The 23,413-nt window shown below is 36.5% G+C and overlaps 1 protein-coding gene across 32 annotated transcripts in view; it reads left to right on the top strand.

The window, feature by feature from the left end:
- Tbc1d5 (TBC1 domain family member 5) overlaps positions 1-23,413 on the top strand; it is a 453,313-nt gene that overhangs the window by 283,211 nt on the left and 146,689 nt on the right. The window lies entirely within an intron of this gene.

Genomic DNA, 23,413 nt, shown 5'->3' on the forward strand with positions numbered 1-23,413 from the left:
AAAATGTCCTTCTCAATGAACATGCTGTATTAATTTTCTGTAACCACATAGCATGCTAGCAGAAGAATAGGGACTCAGTCATTCCATAGTGAGTGTGTGTGTGTGTGTGTGTGTGTGTGTGTGTGTGTGTGTGTGTGTGTGCTATAGATAACATAATTGTTCATCACATCTAAAAAATGCTCCTTTTGTCTTCATCTACTGCTAAGCAATTTCTTGGAAGATACTTTCAGGAAGCCTAACTCTCAATTAGGCGGGATTTTGAAAAATAAGAACATCATTAAGATGTACATAGAAGTTTCTCAGTAATTATTAGTTTTGAAGGATCTCAAATGAGTCAAGTTTGAGGCCAGAATAGGGATTAGGTTTTTAAACTTACATAAAAGATCCAGTGAGTATTTGATTTATGTTTTCTTGTGACGTAGAGTCTTTCACTGATAACAATTTCAGCCTTTTCTTCTCAGGAAATACTGAGTTCTGTTGAGGAAGTCTGCTCTCTTGTGCTTATGGCGCTGGTTTTTATTTGTGTGATTTAGCTTTGGCATCAGTGAAACAGCTCCATTATTCCTATTAGAAATGCCAAACTTTTGTGTTATGGTCATTGGTAGCACAGGCTGATATGAAGGAACTGCCATTTAAAAGGGAAATAATATGTGTGTCACTGTAAATACTGAACTTTCATTTAAAAGGTCAGGATTTAAATTCTGTTTTCCTTTTCTTGATGCAAAGAATTGGTACATTCAAAGGTAAATGCACATTAATGCCTCAAGGAAATTTTAAGTATAAAAAATAAGTGGTTTTGGTTGTTTAAACTCCTTTTCGTTTAATTATTATTGGCGAGGGTACTTTTTTTGGGGGGGGGGGTCTAGTCTATTTGGTGTTCTATAAGCTTCTTGTATCTTTATAGGTATTTCCTTCTTTAAGTTGGGAAAGTTTTCTTCTATGATTTTGTTGAATATATTTTCTGTGTCTTTGAGTTGGTATTCTTCTCCTTCTTTTATCCCTATTATTCATAGGTTTGGCCTTTTCATGGTGTCCCAGATTTCCTGGACATTTTGTGTTATGACTTTTTTGGCTTTGGTGTTTTCTTTGACTGATGAATCTATTTCCTCTATTGTATCCTCTACACCAGAGATTCTCTCTTCCATCTCTTGTATTCTGTTGGTTATGCTTTCATTTGTGTTTCCTGTTCGTTTACTCCGATTTTCTATTTCCAGCATTCCCTCTGTTTGTGTCTTCTTCATTGTTTCTATTTCAGTTTTCAGATCTTGAACTGTTTCCTTCACATGTTTAATTGCTTTTTCGTGGTTTTCTTGGCTTTCTTTAAGGGATGTATTGATTTCTTCCAGTTTTTTATTTGTATCTTTTTCAATTTCTTGATTGATTTCTTCCAATTTTTGTTTGTCTTTTCCTCAATTTCTTTAATGGAATTTTTCATTTATTCTTTAAAGGCCTCCAGCATCTTTAGGAAGCTATTTTTAAGGTCACTTTCTTCTGCTTCTTCTACATTGTGATATTCAGGTCTTACTGTTGGAGGAGGGCTAGGTTCTGGTGACGCCATATTGCTCTTTATGTTATTGTATGTATTTTTGCATTGACGTCTGCCCATCTCTTCCTCTAATAGGTATAAGAGGTGCCTGTGTATGAGTGAGGGGCTATTGGTCCATTCTGTGCTTGTTGTGTCTGTGTCTCAGGCAGCCCCTTTGGGTTCAATCTTAGCTCTTGGTCTAATTGGATCTGGCAGATTCTGAATCTCAGGGAGTTGCATGTGGCCCAATCCAAGCTAGCTGATTAGATTGCAGGGGTTTTGGTTGGGGAGCCTGGCCAAGGGGAGTTTTCCCTGGCCAGCAACTGGGGCAGAGTTGGCTGGGGGTTCCCGGGGACTGTCTGGGTCCCAGAGCCTGGGGTCCCATAACAATTGTATGTGTCACGGACTCTCTACCATGAAATCTCAACAAGAGGGCTGTTTAAACAAAGCCTGAACTCTGGCAATACCGGTTGACATGCCAGTGTTAGTAGAGGTAATCTCATGGGTTCCACTCCTAGATGAAGAACTACAGGTAATTAACTGCTGGGAGGTGGAGAATTTACCTATTTATTCCAGAGATATGCTTCCTAATTTGTTATATAGTACCAAGTGATTAGATAAGTCTAGAAACTTATACAAGATAAAAGGATGTCATTTTTTAAAGTTTTATCGTTTAATAAATAATATCTCTGATGTTGCCTTTGAGACTGTAAGCTTAGCAGAATGTATTTAGATTAGAAGGGTGGTAACTCTTACCCTCAAAGAGAAGCCATAGTTCATAAGGTTTGGAGGATAGATTTTAGGATTTGATAGGAAATTGATGAAGGAAAAATCCTAGAATTAAATTAATTAATTTCTCATATTTAGTTCCATCTTTCATCTCTGGCTTCTTTAATCCATGTATCTCTGCATCCTCCTACTTTTTTTTTTAACGTGATCATCCAGAGACAAATTGAGTATCTGCTGCTGATGGCCACTTTTTCCTTTTGCCATGTGAGAATCTATATGATATCATGCTCCATTGTTAAGTGTACTTAGTGATTAATCAAACCTGTGTTACCAAGGTCTCTGAGCACATTGTATATTCTTGATATGTCTCTCATCAGACAGAAATTTTTACTCTTAGTTTCTTATTTCTAGCTACTATGCTTAATATGTGTAAAACTTCTTATGGGAACTCTAAATCAGTGCTTCAAAATCTCCCCATGCGTTGAGGTTTCCAGAGAAGTTCTTTTTGTTTGTTGTTTGCTTTTTAATCTTCTTTTTGTTTTTGTTTTTTTTGTTTTATTTTGTTTTTTAACTCTTCTAAGACATTGAGATCACCCCAGTAGGCATTTTGTGTGAAAATTCTAAGTCGTTTCGTTCTTTTGTAATTTTTTATTATTTGAGAATTTATACATGCATGTAATATATTTTAACTAAATCCATCCCCTTTGAATTACCTCCTTCTGTATTAATTCCTTCTGTATTACTTCTCACATGTTTCCCTCACACGTCAATGTTTTGTTTTGTTTTATTAAAACTTACTGAGTCTACTTACCGATGGTATTGCCTGTATGCTCATGGATAGAGCCTCTCTGATGCTACATCCTTGAAGCAAAGTTTCATTCTCCTAGAAGCCGTCAATTACCAATATCTCCTCACCTAATGGTAAAACTTCATGAGCCCTCCCTCATCCATGCTGACATTTTGTCTGGCTTGATCTTGTGCAGGTCTCGTGCTTGAATTCCCAGCATGCTCCTTTCTTACCCCTTACCAGTGCATTCTGTCAGTGTTGAGACATATGAACAGAAGGAATGAAGATAAGGAAGGCAGGGAGGTAAAATGAAATGTGGGGAAAGTACTTCAGTGTGTTCTAGCCATGCGTTTTAGTCAGCTAAACTGTGTGTGGTCACACATCATGCAGCAGTAACCCCTCCTGCCTCCCTTTGCAAAATGACTTCAAGGTCTCTGAAGAAAGACAGTGTAACTTATTCGCCTGCAGCAAATCGATAACCATAGGTCCTTGGCTGCCCATAATCTAGTTTCTTAAATTAAATGCTGAAACAATGGGAAACTAGGCCTGTACATCCTGGCTAAATGAACACTTCAGATCCAGGGTCCCCACAGCCACCTGACCAATCCCAGCCTGCTTTTGACTCATAGGTACCTGGCTTCTGCTTCTGTGTTCTGGTTAGTCAGAAGTTTGTCTCTTCTTTTAGATGTTTTTAGATTTATAAGATCTCATGTTAAATAAGATAAGTGATTTGTTATTTCAGTTTTTCTTAGTTTCTTCAGTTTTATGCTTTTTATTTGATTATTAAGAGGAATATTATCACTCACAACAGCTGCACTTCTCTAGAAGGCTCAGGCAGTACAGATCATTTGAGAGCTGTCAGAGACTTTGTGTATGGTTTTTCTTTATGCCAAGAAATTGGAGATTATAAATACATTTTCTTTTAATTTTCAACTTAAATCCTGTGAAAATAATATATATTACTAGATTGTTCTTAGTAACAATTTTAAGTAATTATAAATAAATATTGAAAATAATAGTAAATACTGCAATAAATGAATACTGAAAATAATCATGAACCTTCTAAAACAAGTCACTTTAATATTTTAAAGTAGGGGCTGGAGAGATGGCTCAGAGGTTAAGAGTACTGACTGTTCTTCCTAAAAGACCCTGGTTCAATTTCCAGCACCCACATGGCACCTCACATCTGTCAGTAACTCCAGTTCCAGGGCATTTGGCATCGTCATACAGACATGCTTATAGGAAAACCACCAACACACACAATAAATAAATAAATTTAATTTAAAAAATATTTTAAAGTAATCATGGACCTTCTAAAACAATTGACTTTAATATTTTAAAATAACATTTATTTTAATCAACTGGCATTCCTCAAAATACCTTTAGAATTCCTTTTCTGGAGTTATCATTACTAACATAGAGGATACATTAAAACCTGTTTCGTACCTGTATAATCAAATAATCAAAGAATATATATACATCTATGTACACATATACATAATATATAATCTTATTCTTCACAATGTTCATTGATCACATTTACCTTTAATTATAAGTGTTAGTCCCTTATTAGAATAAGATTCACCCTGAAAACACAGCACACTAATGTATAGGAGGTAATCATTATATGTACAGTGGGTTCTGAATGAGTTATTCTTGTAAAAATTTCAGTGTCTTCATTTTTAAAAAAAGCAGCAGAACTTTGTAGTCATGTGTCTTATATATTAATCTAGCTGTGATGAAAATTGATCTTCACTATTTTATAGGAAAACAAAAACAATAAACTGAGTATTACTTACTGGTAGATATTACATTATTATTATTTAAGGAAAGCTTGTGAAGAGGTAATCCACCCTGAGGTAAGCTGTCCTTTCCTAGAAGACTCTTATTCACCCAGTATCATATTTCAATGAAGTTGATTTTCTACTTGAGCTATTTTAATTGGCCACAGCCTCCTGAGAGTCACTGTTCATTCTTAAAAAAACAACGGGGAGAACCCCGTGGCCTTGAGAGTGGCATAAACAGAAGAATAGATTTGAAAGGCTGTGGAAAGTGGTAACGTAGAGTCTGCGCTGCTCGCTGTCTTCTTCACAAATATAGCTGAGATATGGTGAAAGTTGGAGGATTTGGGTGACACAAAAACAAAACCCACACTGGCTTGTAAGAAACACAACAGGGGAAGTGGTAAAGAGAGTTAATGATCCTGTCTCCTACACTGCACACCACAGTCCTGTTGGCTAGATTTGGATTTCCAGCCATTGCCCAGCTGGAAAATCGTTGAAAAGTATCTTAGGTCATATGATCCCATTGTAGCCAATTGGGTGGTTTGGCAGACAACAGACATCTATTCACATAAATTATATGCACACTGCATTTGTCTGTGAGCATTCTTTGCTTGTCTGTATATCCCCCATAGATAGATGCATAAATTGTGTGTGTAAGTCCATACCTGCATATTTATGCCCAGTTATAAGTACCTTGATTCCTTCTAGGAAACAGACTGGTAGGAATAATCTAGTTAGAACAGTTTCTATGGGGATTTTTGTTTACTCCTTTTTTCATATTTCCTCCAGTTGTAAAAATTACAGTGATTACACATCATAAAGCCTATCTGTAATAAAATGCATCAGCTGGCCAAGGTTTTCATCGCTCACTCAATAATCCATTAATACAGCAACGCTGCCCAGGCATCTTTATAATACCAACTCGGAGGTAATTTTAATCAGCTAGACCAGCTGGTATTTAACAGCAGCTGCTGGAGATGCCACAAATATACTCAGTAGCTGACATCTTTATTTGCAGTTTTTCAAGGGGAGAAGAGATTCTCCTGTGGTTGTTTGTATTGAGCATTTAAAGGGAGGTGTAAAGCAGACAGGGGTTTATGCCTAAGTGAGAAGGGGAAAGGATTGACGATAAAAACAACGGTGATAAATTCCTCTAGAGCTCGGTGGACTTCAGACCTTCTTCCTGGTTAGATTTGCACTGATTGTGGGTATCACTAGCAGTAAAAATGTTGTGGTCTGTGTGGCATCTTTATGTCCTTTTACACTAAATTTGTAGTATCTTTTACTATGTAAACCTGAAGAAATCATTTGACTCTAGACACTTTTCTCATGTATGAACTCTGACTCAACCACTTCATGTCATGTCTTTTTTGTGTATTATGAATATATTTTGTAACTTCAGTTATGATATTTTATATACATAAGGGCAACATCGATATGCATTATCTAGTAATAAATGTGGACGGCCATTTTGTACTAATCGGGAGGCAGCATAGCAATGTGAAGTTAGCAGTAACGAGACCATTATAAACAAAAATTTAATTACATCTGGTGGATCTTGGCTTACAAAGCACAGAAGTAAGTAATAGACTTTGCTGCTCATAAACGACTAGTCTGTTAAGTCCCTTGGCTTTCAGCCCTTTTACTTTTATATTTTGTAAAATACTTTGCTCTCTCTTCTAAGGAGGAATTGTTGTCAGAACCTTTGGATTTGTAAAATCTTCCCCTTTTGGAGATGGGCTACAAAAATACTTTTGGTTCAATGAAAAAAATAAAGTAGAAGGTGGCATGAGTATAAAACAGTGGTCTTTCAGAGTAGCTATGGAATTCCTATTCATTGACAATGGCTTTGTGTAGAGAGCTGTGCACTGAGATATGTTGAAGTCAGTGTCTAATACATACTTTCAGAGCTAAGTTCTTTTGTCATTTTCTCTAAGATTGAACTTATTAAAGGCAATTAACACCCAGCCTGCCACCCAGAGTTCTATTCCTGGGACCCAGGTAGTCGGGGGGGGGGGGGGGGGGGAGAACACCAACTCCTTCAACCACAAAGTTATCCTTTGACCTCCACATGCCTACTTTGGCACACAGGCTTTTACACACACACAAATACACATGGAAGAAAAATCAGCTTAAGAAAATGGATGTACGGACCTTGTATAGCTGCTGTAGAAAGCATGTTTGTTGTTTTTGAGTCTTACAGAGTGAGAATAACCTTTTCTATGTTCATATTTTTTGCTTACAACCCCCTAAAAATGTTAATTACGGTTCAAGTGCACTGCTGTACTAAATGTCCAAAGATTGACTGAATCCACTGTAACACAGTCTTTGCAGGGAAATTCACCTGTTAGGGACGGTGGCTCTCTCCCAGATCCCAGCAGTTACCTGACAACCATGCAGGGCTGGGACTGAAAGTTAGCAGTCAGTGACAGAAAGGAGCACAGAGAGGGCAGTTCGAATCTTAATATTGCTTAGCTGGCTTTTGTGTTTGCTTTTGTTTATAGTGGAAACAGCCCATTTAAGTATGTTAGTGTGTTTGACAACAGACAGTTTGATATATTGCTGGGCACAGCGGTAGGTTGGATTTGAGTGGTATTAGCTCTCAGTGTTTTGATTAATGGTAATTGTCTCCATGAAAAGGCATTTTTTACTACAACTCATAGTTCTGGAAACAGAAGTCAACTTACAAGATCCATAATTACTATTCTGAGTTAGCACATAAAAGGGCAAGGAAAGCCTGCTGCAATAGCCCAGTAGGGTTTGATTTTCCCTCCCTTCCGCTTTGTATTATAGTTAGAGACTGTTCCTTTTGTCAGAATATAAATCTTCCCTTGTTTATCTTTTGTTCAGTATGTGAAGTGATTTATGACACATTTCTGTTGCCCATAATTTAGTCTAAATCCTGTACCAGAGTGAAGTTTTCACCTGTCTGTACAGTGGGCTATAAAAGGGAAGCAAAGCAGCCAAGTGTGGTGTGGACGGAAGAGAAAACGTACTTACATTTCTTGTTTTCCTTCTTTTAACAAAACAAAATAGCCCTGTAATATAGAAAATGGCTAGTTTTTTTTTAAACACTGCAGAGGTTTTTATCACTTTTGTAGAACATTTCATATACCACTAATGAAGGAAAACTCAGTGGAAACGTAAAGGTAAATTTTATTTGTAGAAAATAAAAACTACATTTAAGGACCAAGTTTTTATTAGCACAGAAGCATCATGCCCTGATAACATCTCCTATTTTCATATACAGGTCCATATTCATATATGAAATATCTATATCAACCTAAATATTTACATATATGTAAATATTTAGGTTGATATAGATATACACAAAAGGACTACTTTGCACTAATATCTTTAAACTATGGAAATTAATCTCAAATGAGTGTTCTTACCCTTAGCATTATGGAAAGAACCACTGAGGTCATAGAGGTAAGTGCTTATATATATATATATGTTCAAGGTTTTCTTTGGGCATATTTGTTTAGATCATGGTAATGTTAAGCTAATAAATATGCTTGGTTGGGGGAGGTATTGTTTGTTTCAGGCTTTTTTTTTTCCTCTTTGGATAGCTGCTTATTTGGTTGTTTTGTTTTGTTTTGTTTTGTTTTGTTTTGTTGTTGGCTTGTTTTTTGAGGGGGAAGAAAGTAAGTTTTTGAAGAGGTAGAAAAAACTCACTACTATACTTATTCACCCTTGTTTTAAGATGAGAAAAATTGATAGTAAAGTAAAATATGATCAGTATTCTTGAAAATGTGACTAGCACCCTTGTTTGTGAACTCAAGGTTGGGAATCAGTATATACATGACAACCTTCCTCCCTTACTTTTGTAAAAAGAAGCAAAATTTTGAGTCTCTGGTATTTGCCAAAGAAACTTAGTGTGATATTTTAAAAATAATAGTTCTCTCGATTTTAGCAGGATTTTAGGTTTATATTAATATAAGCATTTTGGCATAAATATTAGCACATACCTTCCATATGGATGGCTTAATATATGCCATGTTCTATAATATATCTGAAGGGTACAAATCTGTGAAAGAAGAACTTACAGTGCACCAAATTATTTCTTCTAAAAGTGAACGATCCTGATTCACAGTAGCATAGATTGATGCTATTTGTTAGGCTGTTTTAAGCAAAATTAAAATTAATAAATGGCTGTCTAACATATACCTAAGCCTTATATACAGAAAAAGTATAACTTAAAAATACTCTTTGTAGGTAATAGCCATGTGTCGTTGTGGTATCTTTCATTGACAGGAATTTTAAGTAGCATAAACTAGTTGAATAGACCTCAATTAAATGATGGTTTGTTGATGCAAATGTTTCTTCACCCATAGGCCATTACTGTGGAATGTTAGCACACAGTGTTAAAAATACAAGAAATCATTCCATACAGGTAGTAGTCAATCAATTCTGACCTTACGTCTCTAGTGAAAGAAAGAGTATATGAGTGACATTTAATCTGAATCAACAGAAAGATGGCTCTTAGGATCTTTGTGGCTCATGCTATTGGTTGATAGTGAGGGGACTGCTTTGTTAGGTAGAGGGATGGTTGTTTGTGTTGCAGTGGGGCAGGCCATCGCTTCCATCCTTCGTCATTCCCTCCAGACCTCCCTCCAGACTGCATTATGTTTGAAATTATATGTTCTTTTTTCCTTTCCCTTGGTTTTCTTCCAAAAGTGGTTTGTGAGACAATGGTCAGAAATCAATGATGATGGCCACTAGTGTTAACAGGTTACACTGTTAAAGTCAGTACCACCAACACCCAGAAGTTGTACAGTTATGGTCAGCTCCATAAGTGTCCCATGAGCCATTTGTCAGTCTGTCAGTGACATACACTACTCAGTCTCAGTTCTCTAAAGTTATGAAACACTCTGGCACTAACAAAATACAACTTATTTCACATCTAAAATGAACATGATATTTACAAATGACTTGTGATAACTCATATCAACTGTGGACCTGTATGCTAACTGCTTTCCTTACAGAGATAAATTTCTTTTTCTGATTGTTTAATCATTTAAATGTATCATTACTCCTAAAGGCATGTGAGCTAAACTAACTCATCCTGGTGTGATTAACTTGTGAGGCCAAAAACAGTCTCAGAAATGAGCTGTTCTGCAGCTGAAGGCATTAAGAATTTGCTGAAAGGACAAACAATAATTTTCATTTAGGAACCTCTAATCCTTTGCTGATCATCCCTCTGCCCTCACTTATTTTTAGGAACCCTAATCTCTGCAAAGTTTTTCAAGATATCAGTCAGGCAGTTGTAATGTTGTAAAAAGGCAATGTTGTAAGCCTTTTTCACTTGTGTTATTCTAGGTAAAATGTTGTAGTTACTGTGTTATTCAAAATATAGTGAAAACATGAAATACCATTTGAGTGAAAGCCCAGGTATTTAAGACAGTGGCAAGTTGCTTTAAGTAGAAGCTGATTGTGCAGGCAAGTCTTCAGAATGGCATAGCACAGTGATTCTCAAGCCTAGAACCAGCATCACTTGGGAGATTCTGCAGTCCCTCGTAGTCAGAAATAGGGAGTGGCCCAGCATCCTAGCTTCGTGCAGGCTACAGACGTATTTCTGACATGCATTAAAGTTTGCAGAACAATGCAATACACTGGTAGAGGCAAAATAACAAGACATTGTGGGTTATTATTTGAATCTTCAGTATATGTATAGAATTCAGAGAAAAAGACAATTTTCAGTTTCACCCCTACTTGATCAGCACTGTTTTGTTTTTGTTTTTGTTTGTTTGTTTTTGTTTTTGTTTTTAGAGACATGGTTTTTCTGTGTAGCTTTGGCACCTTTCTTGGAACTCATTACTGTAGCCCAGGCTGGCTTTGAACTCACAGAGATCTGCCTGGCTCTGCCTCCCGAGTGCTGGGATTAAAGGTGTGCACCACCACTGCCCGGCTGTCACCTCTACTTTTTCTACCTACTTTTATATTTATTTGTTTTGTGTTTGCATGTATGTATGCATGCATGTGGGTATCCATGCATCACAACACATGAAGATGAGAGAATAACTTTTGGGACTTGGTTCTCTCTTCTTACCATGTAAGTTCTTGGGATCCAATTCAGCTTGTCAGGCTTGGAAACAAGTCCCTTTACCTACTGAATCATCTTGCTAATTCCAGTTTTTTTTCTTTATCTTTAATCATTTTATTTTCTGGTATGCAACATAGTTGTGCAATTTGCAGGAAGATATTGTTCTGCATTGAATTGTCCATTATTTCTGACTGCAAGTGCACAGTATGCAGAAATGCTAGTATTTGGTGTGAGTTGTATACTCTTTTACACTTATTTCAAATGAACAATGAAGAGATACATTCTTTTTGATGACATTCTGGTGAATCTATGAATAAGTGCCATGATGGAGGACTTGCCTAACGTGCAAGTCCTTGGGTTCAGTGCCAGGAAACACACACGTACTCACCCCTCCATAACGATTAATGAAGAATCCTTGGGATTTAAAACTTTTGTCCAAAGTAGACCTTATAGATGCTGTAGTGATTAATATTGATTGTCAACTTGAAAGACACTAGAATTACCTATGGGATAAGCCTCTGTGTGTATCTGTGAAGGAGTTTCTAGATTAGATTTATTGTGAACAGGAACACCATTCCAGAGACAGGGTTCCCAGACTGAAGGAAGGGAAAAAGCAAGCTAAGCATACATGTTTACTGTTCTCTGCTTCTACCCAAGTTTCCACTCATGACTTCCCACTATCATGAACCCTCTTCCTTAGGTTGCTTTTGTTACAGCAACAAGAAAGGTACTTAATTCTGATACCAACAGCAACAAAGAATGAGCTGAATTTACAGGGGAATGTAGAAAGACTGTTGGAGGAGTCTGCCAGGAAAAAAATTAGGAAAAGCTGAATTTAAGCAAATAATTATAGGTAATTTTGTTGAGGACATACCTGAATTCTTTGCAACTCAAGTTGCAGTGTGTGGAGCAGCAACGCCCTGTCATATGGAAGTGTGGTGGAAATGCGGAATCTCAGTTTCCATCCTAGGCTAGTCGACTATGTAAGAATTCACATTTTAGTAAGATTTTCAGGAAGTTAGCAAGCACATAAAAAAGAGAAACTGACTTAACATATTAGCAGACAGGATTCCATCACTGACAGTGAGATTTAGTCACTGATAGTAAAGGCATATATTTAATAATGTCACCTTTGTAAGATGGAGAAGTCTGTGTGACTGTGGAAGTTCCAGGGGGCATTGGAGTGCCCACTGTAAGAGAAAGTGTTTTCTTTAGGGCACTTGGACCTGACTGTAGGATGGAAATAGGAACAATGATTAATTACCTTTACATTTTACTAACTTCTTTTCTAGGGAAAAAGTTAAAAATTTAGTGTCATAAGTGAGTTTCATCCAGGGAAAAATCAAAACAAAAAATTTTAGCTGAGACTTTACGGGAGTTTTTTTTTTAAGTAGGAGTGTTCAGATTTTCTTATTTTTTTATACCTCAGTTACTTCATCTCAAGAAGAAGTTTGAAATTTTTAAAGATGTTTATTTGCACTCTTTTCACATATACATATACATTGTCAAAATTTAAATCTAGAGTAACTTGTCAATAATTTTTTAAAATTAGGGCCTCTGAAAGTTAGTTGTAACTAATTTAGTAGTTATGTTTAGAAGAAACAAGATAGTTTGTGAATTGAGAATTCACTGAATGAGTCATGAACATAAAAACTCTCAGTGACTCTGGGCAGAGATTCTCAACCTGTGGTCATGACTTCCTTGACAAGCCTGTCTTCAAAAATATTTACATTATGATTTAACAGCAAAATTACACATATGAAGTAGCAACAAAAAGGATTTGTGGTTGGGTGACTTCTGCGTGAGGAACTGTGTTAAAGGATCGCAGTGCTGGAAGATTGAGAAGCACTGCTCTAGGAATTTTGATCTTCCTTTCTCAGTTCCCTCACATGAAGTGTAAAGTGCTTTTGTTGGCTTCTTGAACAAATCTGTTTGCTACAAATGCCTTTTCTTCCTATGTTTATTCCCTCTAAATCAGGGAGTAGTGTCTTGGCCAGTGAAATCTTACATGTCCTAAGAGGACTGCCTTGTCCAGCTCCGCGGCTGGCCACAACTGTATCCAAGCACCCCAGTTGCTACATCCCTCCCTGGGATGGCAGCTGGAACTAGATGTGAACCTTCTGCCTGCAGGTCCACCCCATTTCGACGTGTTATTCATTCTATAGCTGCATGGATTACTGTTTATTCTTTATTTGAGCCTCTGAGATTGAAACCTTTGCAGGCAAAGCACTACTGCCTAGTCCCTTTATAATCATGCTCCACTCCCAGTATGGGGAGGACACGAGTGTGAGGTGGAAACAGAGGATTCTTCCATATTCCCCTTCTGTTGCTTACACCCAGAGCATCCTTCTGGAGAGCTCTGAACAGCCATAAGGTTTGTAAACAGTGGGACTGTTCACCACTTCACCACCTTCTAAGAAAACTACCAGGAAACCTACCTGCTACTTGCAAATAGTAGAAGGCTTTATATTGTAAAAATTAATTAATTAATATTTAACAGTACTACTTTTCTCACATTAGCATTCTATTTGATAATGTAAATTTAATTCTCTGTAATTTTTTAAAATTCTCTCCAGCAAGGCTTTTGATTGTTATATTTCTACCTTTATTTTAAGAAGTAACCAACATCTTTGTTTTTCCCTAAAATTATCACTCATAATTAACAGAATTATCTCCAATAATTAACTGGTTTTCAATTCTCTTGAACAAATTAATTACAGATGTCATGCATATATACTTAGGTGGTAAATTTGGAACATATAATCTACTTACATAAACATGCTTGTATATATCCTTATAGTATCATAGCTTCATAACTCTATATGTCAGTATATGAAAAATCAACTTCTCTGAATTACTGTATCAATACATGGGGCAGCATAGATCATCAGTTATTACTGGACAAATTACTTTCTTCAATCACTTTGTTTTTACACATAAGCACAATGTGGATTTTCAGAGAATGTTTAGCTTGGTAGGTCGACGCATAAGCTATTTGACATTTGTTCCCAGGCAGACCGGATGCCACATGAAAAATTTACTCAGGCAAGAGACTCCCAGGAATAAACAGTTCTCTAGTGTTGCTCACAGGGGACTCGGCAAGGTGAGCGGAACTTGAGCTTGTCACGGATGCACTGTTCTGACAAACATAAGTAGATGCTAATGGCTAAATCGTGACAGAATAAAGTCCCACAACCATATGGCTAATTGCCACAACAATATCTTCAGTGTTATTAATCAAGTTTTCATAGTGAGCCATGATAATTGGAATAATTAGAAACAGCATAGGCATTGCTTGTCTGCCACATATTCTGCAGAAAGGGACCTCAAACAACCACAGTCACACTTCCAATACTCTGTTGTTTAGTGATACCTTTTCCTCAAAACAGACTTGGTAAATTAATGAATTAGCTCCATGCCATCGGTATATTTTGTTTTAGCTTCTATAAGCACACAAGTCTCTAAGGGATACTGCTAAAGCCCCTGTGTTAATGGTCAACAGTTCTTTGAGATAAGAAAGAGATATGGCCATTTTGGAGATTATGGTTTAAAAAGTAAATTTGTTGCTTACTAATTTCAATGATGGTTAATCTTTTTTGTCACACCTTTTTTTTTTTATTCTTTGAGAATTTTGTACAGTAAGTTTTGGTCATATTCACACCCTCTACCAACTTCTCCCAGATACTCTAACCCCTCCATCCTCTCTCTACTCACCCAACTTTGTGTCCTCTTTTTAAACCAGTTAAGTTTTAAAAAAAAAAAAGATGAATAAGAAAATAGTTGAATAAATTAACAATATATTTACATAATATGTTTTAATTTGATACATGATTTTGAAGCTTTAGATTCACTAGTCTCTTCAGTTAGAAATCATCTCCAGATTTCCTAAAATAAAAATAACAGATTAGAAATGCTATTTCATTATAACCTTAGGATTATCTAAGTCAGAAATTATTGCTTCAGAAACTCCTGAATTCTACAAAATTTAACATATATGTTACTTTCTTTTATTTGAATGAGCCTCCCCCTACTTCTCTCTGTAGATCAAAAGGTACAAATACATATTAGGAAAATTGAAAATTAAAGATAAGAAAATGAACTATGATTTGTCCCTTCAATCAGTTGATCATTTTCCTAGTTATCCAGAAGATATTAAGTTTTGTGAGGTCTACTTGTCAGTTGTTGGCTTTACTTCCTAGACAGATGGAGCCCCATTCAAAGAGCTCTTTTCTGTACCTGTACTTGATGGTTGCTAGCTATTGTTTCTTTTAGTAGTTTCCGTGTTTGAGGTTCCCTAGTAAGGTCTTTGTTCCATTTATAGTTAGTTCATTTTTGTGCAAGGTGATAGGTGTGGTTCCAATTTCATTCTTCTGTATGTGCACATCCAGCTTTCCCAGCACCATTTGTTTGAGCCTTTATTATATTGAGCTATGTTCCCTTCAGCCCTATTCTCTTTAAGACTTTCATCATGAATGCATGATGAGGCCTTTTCTAGATCTGTTGAACTGATTTTTGTGATTTTTGTCTTTTTAAGTTCTTTTATATGATTTATTATACTTAGCAACTTAGAATATCGTAGCATCCCTCCATCCCTGGAATAAAGCCACCTTGGTTATGGTAGATGATCTTTTTGATGTATGACTGTATCTGGTATATAAGTATTTTAAGGAAGGTTTGGTGTCTGTGTTCATTAGGGATGTAGGCTTGTAGTTTTTTTATGTCTTCACCAGGGATTAGCAGTAGAATAATGCTGGCTTCAGAAAAGGAGATCTGAAAGTGCACCTTCTGTTTTGTTTCCATTTCTAAATAATTTAAAAATATTGGCTGTATATCTTTCAGAAAGTCTGGTTGAATTCTGCTGGAAGTTCATCTGAGCTGTGGCTTTTTTTCCCCCCCTCAGAGGGCTTTTTATTATTGTCTCAATCTCATTATTAGTTATGGATCTTTTTAGATTGTTGATCTCTTTTTGGTTTTACTTTGGAAGCTCGGATGAATCTGAAATCAGTCCATTTCTTTCAGAATTTTTCCAACTTGAAGTATTTTTACTGTTAGTGTTGTTTTTAAAGTATTCTCTTATACTCTTGTGAATGTCTTTGGTTTTCTTGTAGGGTTTGCCTGTTCACTTCTGCCTTGTTACTTGGTTCATCTTTTTTTTTTTAGTTAGTTAGTTAGTTGGACCAAGGGTCTGTCAATCTTGGTTATCCTCTTACAGAACCATCTCTTATTATTGATTCTTGGTATTGTTTTCCTTATTTCTATTTATTTCTGCTCTGAATTTATTATTGTTTTTTTGTTTGTTTTTTATTTTTAGTCATAATGGCAGTCTTCTAGATTTGGCTTTGATTTGCTCTTTTTTTTCCAAATTCTCATTGCATTATTAAGTCATTTATTATTGTAGGACTGCTTTCAATGTCCCAGAGGTTTTGTTGCTTTGTGTTTTCATTTTCATGTATTTCCAGGAATTTTTTTTTATTTCTTCCTTGGTTTTTTAATCTCCATGATTTTGTGTGTAGTTACTAGAGATTTATTTGCTGCCTATTTTAAGTTATATTGTGGTCAGATAGGATACATTATGTTATTTCAGTTTTTTTCAATTTGCTAAGTTTTATGTGTGTTTGTTTGCTCCAGATGTGATGTATTTTAGACAATCATCCATTGGCTGCTGAGTATAAGATCTAATTTTTGATGTGTGGGTAGAATATTCTCTAGATAATCTACTAAGTCAGTTTGATGGTGATGTTATTTAATTTTCATGTTTCTCTGTTTATTTTTAATATTTGTACAATGATCTGATCTATCCATTAGAGAAACTGGTATTAACCTATTATTATTGAGTTGGTGTTAATCTTTCTTTGTATGTTTTTATAACATTGGGTGCCCTGGCATTTGGTGCATATATGTTGGGATTGTATTGTCTGTGTGATTCATTGTTTCCTTAATTAGAATGAAATACCCCTTTTATAACTCTTATGATTAGTTCTGGATTGAAGTCTATTTGGTCAGATATTAGGATAGCAACGTCACTTGCTTCCTGATCCCATTTGATTGGAATACTTTGTGCAGTCCTCTCACTTTAGGGTGGTACCCATCTTTAGAGCTAAAATGAGTTTCTTGGTAGACAACATAAAGATGGATTTTGTTTCTTAATCTATTCAGCCACCCTGTTTCTTTGAATGGAGAGTTGAAGCCATTAACAATTGAAGTTACTATTGAAAGGTATGTTTGTTGCTATCATTTCTTTTTTTTCTGTTGGCTATTTGTGTTCTTAGTAAAACTTTGTGTTTTGGTAATTATAGCTTCCTTTGTTTTCTTTCTACACTCTTGGCTATGCTTATCTCTCTCTTCAGTCTGAAGTATTGTTTCCAGTATATTCTATAAGTCTGATTTGATTGACATGAGTTCTTTTAGCCTGTTGATTGGCAGGAAGTTTTTTCTTTCTTTTTCAACTATGGTAGATAATTTTCCTAGGTACAGTAGTCTAGGTTGGCATATGTCACCGTATAGTACTTTCAGGCTCTTCTGGATTTGAACGTTTCTGTTGAGCAATCAACTGTTACTCTAATGCTTTTCTGTTATATGTGACTTGTGTTTACTTCTTCACACCTTTCAATGCTCTTGCTTTGTTCTGTATGTTAGTTTTTAAACTATGACATGCTGTGGGGAATTTCTTTTCTGATCTTGTCTATTTGATGATCTGTGTATTTCTTGTATCTGAGTGGCTGTCTTTCCTTAGTTTGGAAAATTTTTCTTGTTTGATCTTGTTGGATGTCTAGTCTGCATCATTGCCCTGGGATTCTTCTTTATTTATACTATAATTGAAGATTCAGTCTTTTTATGGTACCCCAGTTTCTATATTCTCTCCCTCTCTCTCTGTCTGTCTCTCTGTCTTTGTCTGTGTGTGTGTGTCTGTGTGTCGTGTGTGTGTCTGTGTGTGTGTGTGTCTGTGTTTCTCCTGAGTTTTATTATTAAGTTATTGAGCATTTCAGTTCCATCTTCATCACAGCTTGAATTCTCTCCATTATTTTCATCTTTTTATTGAATTTTGTTTTTTCATCCTAGATTGTTTTTGTTATTTCCTTCAGCCTCAGGTTTGTATATTCTTGAATGTGTTTAAGTATTTATTCTCTTTGAGTTCATTGAGCTCTTTATGTCTTCCTAAAATGCTTTGAATTCTTATTTGAATTTTATGATTGTTCTTTTTGAGTTCTGTGTCCTTGGGTTCATTTATGTCATTTTCATTGGAGACAGAAGACTGGTGACTTTGCAGGGAAGGCATACTGTTTTGACTTTTCATGTTATTTTGGTGATGAGGCATGGGTATGCTGGTTGTGTGTCTGATGTGAACTCAGCAGGCTGGGCTGACAAATAGGATCCTTTACCTGCCTGGAAGTTCAGATAGGAAAGACAGGTTTCACCAGTCTTGTCTGGGTCCTTGGGACCTGGAGTATGTCTGGGAATCGGTCTGGTGTAGATAGTTAGGGTCAGGTGAACTCATCAGGCTGTACCAAGGCATAGGATGTTTGTGCTGAGGTAAGGCTGGAGGATGGACCTATGGTGATTGGAGTGAGGGATACATTTGTTGTAAATCATAGGTAAGTTACCTGTCTCTTTGAACCCCATGGTCCAGTTAGATGGTCCTTTGTGTACATGAGTGTATGATCTGGCAGGTCCCAAAGGGCTAGGAGTAGGTCCAGGATCTCTGGCAAGCAGGTATAAGATGACCTGAGTACATATGGCTGTATATATGATATTGAGGAGCTCAGGTAGATTACCTGTGTCTTCATGCCATGTGGGAGTGCTATAGGATCCATAATATGGAGCCATCTGTGTTCTGACAAATCCTAGAGAGAGTGAGAGAGGATGAGAGAAGATCATGGTCCCTGTCATAGTGACAACCAGATTGGTATAGTTGTTCCAGAGATGTCAGGTGAGTTACCCATGTCTTCCTTTAATGTCATTGTTAAGGAAACAATGAATCACACAGACAATACAATCCCAACATATATGCACCAAATGCCAGGGCACCCAATGTTATAAAAACATACAAAGAAAGATTAACACCAACTCAATAATAATAGGTTAATACCAGTTTCTCTAATGGATAGATCAGATCATTGTACAAATATTAAAAATAAACAGAGAAACATGAAAATTAAATAACATCACCATCAAACTGACTTAGTAGATTATCTAGAGAATATTCTACCCACACATCAAAAATTAGATCTTATACTCAGCAGCCAATGGATGATTGTCTACCCATGTCTTCCTGCCACCTGGTAAGGCTTGAGAGGTTTGAATGGTGTGGAGATGAGGCTGATCTCACAAGTCCCAGAGGAAGAGGAGCTACAGTTAGTAGCCATAGTGTGGCCAGAGTGGAGACTCCTTCAGTAATCTTAATTAATTGATGATAATGACGTTCTTTACGCTTTTGCTTTCTTTTGGCTACTCCATCTTATTGCTATTTATTAAAAAGAATCTGGGCGGAGAAAATGAACCTGTTCATTTTGGCACCCATTGCTACTTAGAAAAAGAAGTAACGAAAACTTGGATGTCTAAAATGAGGTTGAATTGTATATAGACTTTACTCATATAGTCTTGCTTGAAGTAAAATACAGTTCTATTTATTTAAACTTCAAGTTTATCTTTTATCTTACTCAATTTGTCTTTGATGGCAGCCTTCAAAATGCCTTGCCTCAGTGGCTTTCAGCTTGTGGTCACAAACCCTTTGGTGTTGAATATCAGATATCCTACATGTTAGATATTTGCATTATGATTCATAATAGTAGCAAAGTTACAGTTATGAAGTAGCAATGAAATAATTTTATGGTTGAGGGTTACCACAACATGAGGGATTGTATTAAAGGGTCACAGCATTAGGGAGGTTGGGAACCACTGTCTTACCTCAAAGTTACTCAGTCCTTAAAGGCCTTTCCACACAACTGAAGTTTGGAGAGATTGCTGCACAAGGGTTGCAGCTAAGGACCCAATGCTCAATATCCCCTCTGTGTTAACCTCAACATCAGTTTTTTCTTAAGGCTCCTTATCTGGTAATTAGAAACTAACTTGTCTTTGTTTTGTTTTGCTTGTTTGTTTGTTTGTTTGTTTGTTTGTTTGTTTGTTTTTTCCATCTACAGGCTTCCTTACTCTAATTGAGCAGCTGTAACTGAATGAAATGTTTTGTCACGTACAAACTAACAGTTTCATTCAGTTCATTTTGACCAATTTTTACTGTGCTAGTTGTCAGGGAGTTTGCGGGTCCTATCCAGCTTGAATGCTCTGGCTCCTGAATCCAGACTGTATGGCTTCTTCAATGACGGGGCCTTACCTTCATGGCAGTAAGCCATTATTTTTTATGGAGTCCCTTGGACTCCTCTCACTTATGACTTGGAGAGAAATTTTTTTTCCCCGGCACTGCAGGCACTGCAGTATTTGTTGCGTCATCCATGGCTTTTGAGAGGAGCTTTGAGATATATAACCTTTAAAATTATTTGTTTATGTTTACACATACATTTACATTTCATATGTATATTTTTAAGTAAACATAAAATGGCCTTTTCAGTCACCCTTAGTTTTATCACTCATACTTCTTTCTCCCTCAGATAAAGTCTCCCCCCCCCCCCCCCCCCCGTGTTTCCCATGCCCCCTTCATAGCACTGATGCTGTATTACCCTCTTCTGGAGCTCCTTCTCCCCACCCCAACCCATGGTCCCTTTCGACTTTCCAGGATTTTGGAGTTACCCCCAGTTATATATTCACATCTAAAGATCAGAGCTAGAATCCGTAAATAAGGAAGAACATGTGACATTTGTCATTCTGGTTGTGAGTTACCTCACTCAGTCTAATATTTTCCAATTTCAATCTTTTACCTGAAAGTTTTATGATTACATTTTTCTTTAGCACTTAACAGAATTCCGTTGTTTATTTGAACCACATATTCTTTGCCCATTCATCACTTGAAGGATGTTTAAGTTGTTTCCATTTCCTAGCTATTGTGAGTAGAACAGCAGTGGGAGTATGGCTCCTTTGGTTGTATGCTAAGGAGTGTCCTTGGGTCACACAGATCTACTTTTAGCTGCTTTTTTTTTTCTTTTTATTTATTCTTTGAAAATTTAATAAAATTATTTTGAACATTTGACCACCCTTTCCTCAAACCTAAGAACCACCTCTACCCTACCCTTCCTTCACACCCAAATTTGAAATTTCTCTCTGGAGTCCAGTTTATGCTGCCCAGCTAGTCCTGGAGTGTGGTCACTCCAGTAGGGGTCACGTCCTCAAGTAATGGTAGGGATTTGTGCCCAGCTTCCCACCCCCCCATGCTGGAGTTTTGTCTGGCTGGATTGCACAAGTCTTATACATGCTGTCACAATCACTGTGGATTTGCACAATCGTGCAATTTCTCCATTGTGTCTGGAAAACAGAGTTTCTTTGATATTTTCGACAGTTCCATAGCACATTGTTTGATCAGGTCATTCTTTTGTTTGTTTGTTTGTTTGTTTTTTGTTTTTTTATAGTTCTTTGCATATTCTGGATAGGAATTCTCTACCAGATATAGAGCTGGCAAAGGTTCTCACCCTCTCTGTGGACTTCATCTTCACTCAGTGGATTGTTTACTTTGCTGTACAGCTTTTAGTTTTATGAGATCCCACTTGTCAGTTGTTAGTCTTAATTCTTTTTTTTTTTTTTTTTTTTTTTTTTTTTTTTTTTTTTTTTGGTTTTTCGAGACAGGGTTTCTCTGTGTAGCTTTGCGCCTTTCCTGGAACTCACTTTGGAGACCAGGCTGGCCTCGAACTCACAGAGATCCGCCTGGCTCTGCCTCCCGAGTGCTGGGATTAAAGGCGTGCGCCACCACCGCCCGGCTGTTAGTCTTAATTCTTAAGTAAATGGAATCTCATTCTGAAAGTCCGTCCTATACTTATGTTATATAGGCCACTGCCTGTGTTGCCTTATAGCATTTTGAGCATTTCAGTGTCACATCAAAGATCCATATCTATTTCTTCTTAAATTATTTACACCCAAAATAGAAACAGAACACTTCCTGTCAAGCTATTGTTACTGTAACTAAACCCAGGTAAAGGCACAATAATAACACCAACAAGAAACAGAAAACTGTAAGTCAGCATCCTTAGTAAACAATAAAATACTAAAAAACCAAATTCAGGAACATATCAAAAATATCATCCACTACAGTTAAGTTGGCTCTATCCCTAGAGGCTGAGATGGTTCAACATCCATTAGTCAATAGCTATATTAAGCATATAAATGGACTTAAAGAATAAAATCATATGGTCATCTCAACAGATGCAGAAAAGACCTTTGACAAATTCAACATGACATCATAGTAAAAGTTACAGCAAGAAGAGGACTGGAGGGAATATAGCTCAATATAATAAGGGTTATCTATTGACAAATCTATACCAATGTCATCCCAAACACTAAAAAAAAGGGAACAACTTAATCCTACTAAAATCAGTGATGAAATAGGGCTGTCCACTTGCCCCACCCCTTTTTAATATCATAGTTGAAGCACTAGCTAGAGCAATAAGACAAGATAAGGAAATTAAAGGGAGACAAAGAAATCTAGTTATCGCTACTTGCAGATAATATTATGTATAAGAGACTCCAAAAATCCCACTAGAAAACTTCCAGAAATGATCACAGTTTTCAGCAAAGTGGCAAGATACAAAATAAATTTCCAAAAATAAGTAGCCTTTCTATATACCAATAGCAAACTCATTGTGAAAGAAATTTTGAATTCTCCCATTCATAATAGCATCAAAAAATATTTAGGAATAAGCCTACCCAAGGAGGTAGAAAACCTCTACAATTAAAACTTTAAATCTCTGAAGAAAGAAATTGAGAAAGACAGTAGAAAATGAAGCTATCTCATGCTCATGGATTGATAGAATTAATATTATAAAACTGACCATCCTAGAAAAACAATTTACAAATTCAACACCATCCCAATAAAAATCCATATAATATCCTTTACAGAAATAGAAAGCCATTCTAAAATTTATACAGAAACCCAAAACACCCCAGATAGCAAAAGCAATCGTAAGCACTGGCTACCACTCCAGATGTCAAGCTATATCACATAGCTGTACTAATAAAAATAATTATTTACACAAAAACACTAGTTCAGTGGGACAAACTAGAAGACCCAGATATGATTACATGTTGTAACCATTTGATATTTGACAAAGTGGCCAAAAATACACTGGAGAAAAGATAACATTTTCACCAAATAGTTCTGGGAAAACTGTATGTTCATAGTTAGAAGATTGAAATTAGTCTCATATATACCACCCTATACAAAAGTCAACTCCAAATGGGCAACCGTAATTAGTCCTTAGTTGGCTGGGGGTTTATATCAGAGGTTTCCTGTTGTTACTGCCCCACCCTTTCCCCTGTTGTGACTGGAGAGAAAAATTTCACAATTGTGAGTGGCTGCCGAAGCAAGTTGTAGAAACAAGGCATGCCCTCTTGTAGCTATATAACCGAAGTCAATTTACACACTTCAGAATTCTAGTTCTATGAGA

The sequence above is a fragment of the Peromyscus maniculatus genome, chromosome 21 (assembly GCF_049852395.1).
Source record: "Peromyscus maniculatus bairdii isolate BWxNUB_F1_BW_parent chromosome 21, HU_Pman_BW_mat_3.1, whole genome shotgun sequence".
NCBI classification, from domain to species: Eukaryota; Metazoa; Chordata; class Mammalia; order Rodentia; family Cricetidae; genus Peromyscus; species Peromyscus maniculatus.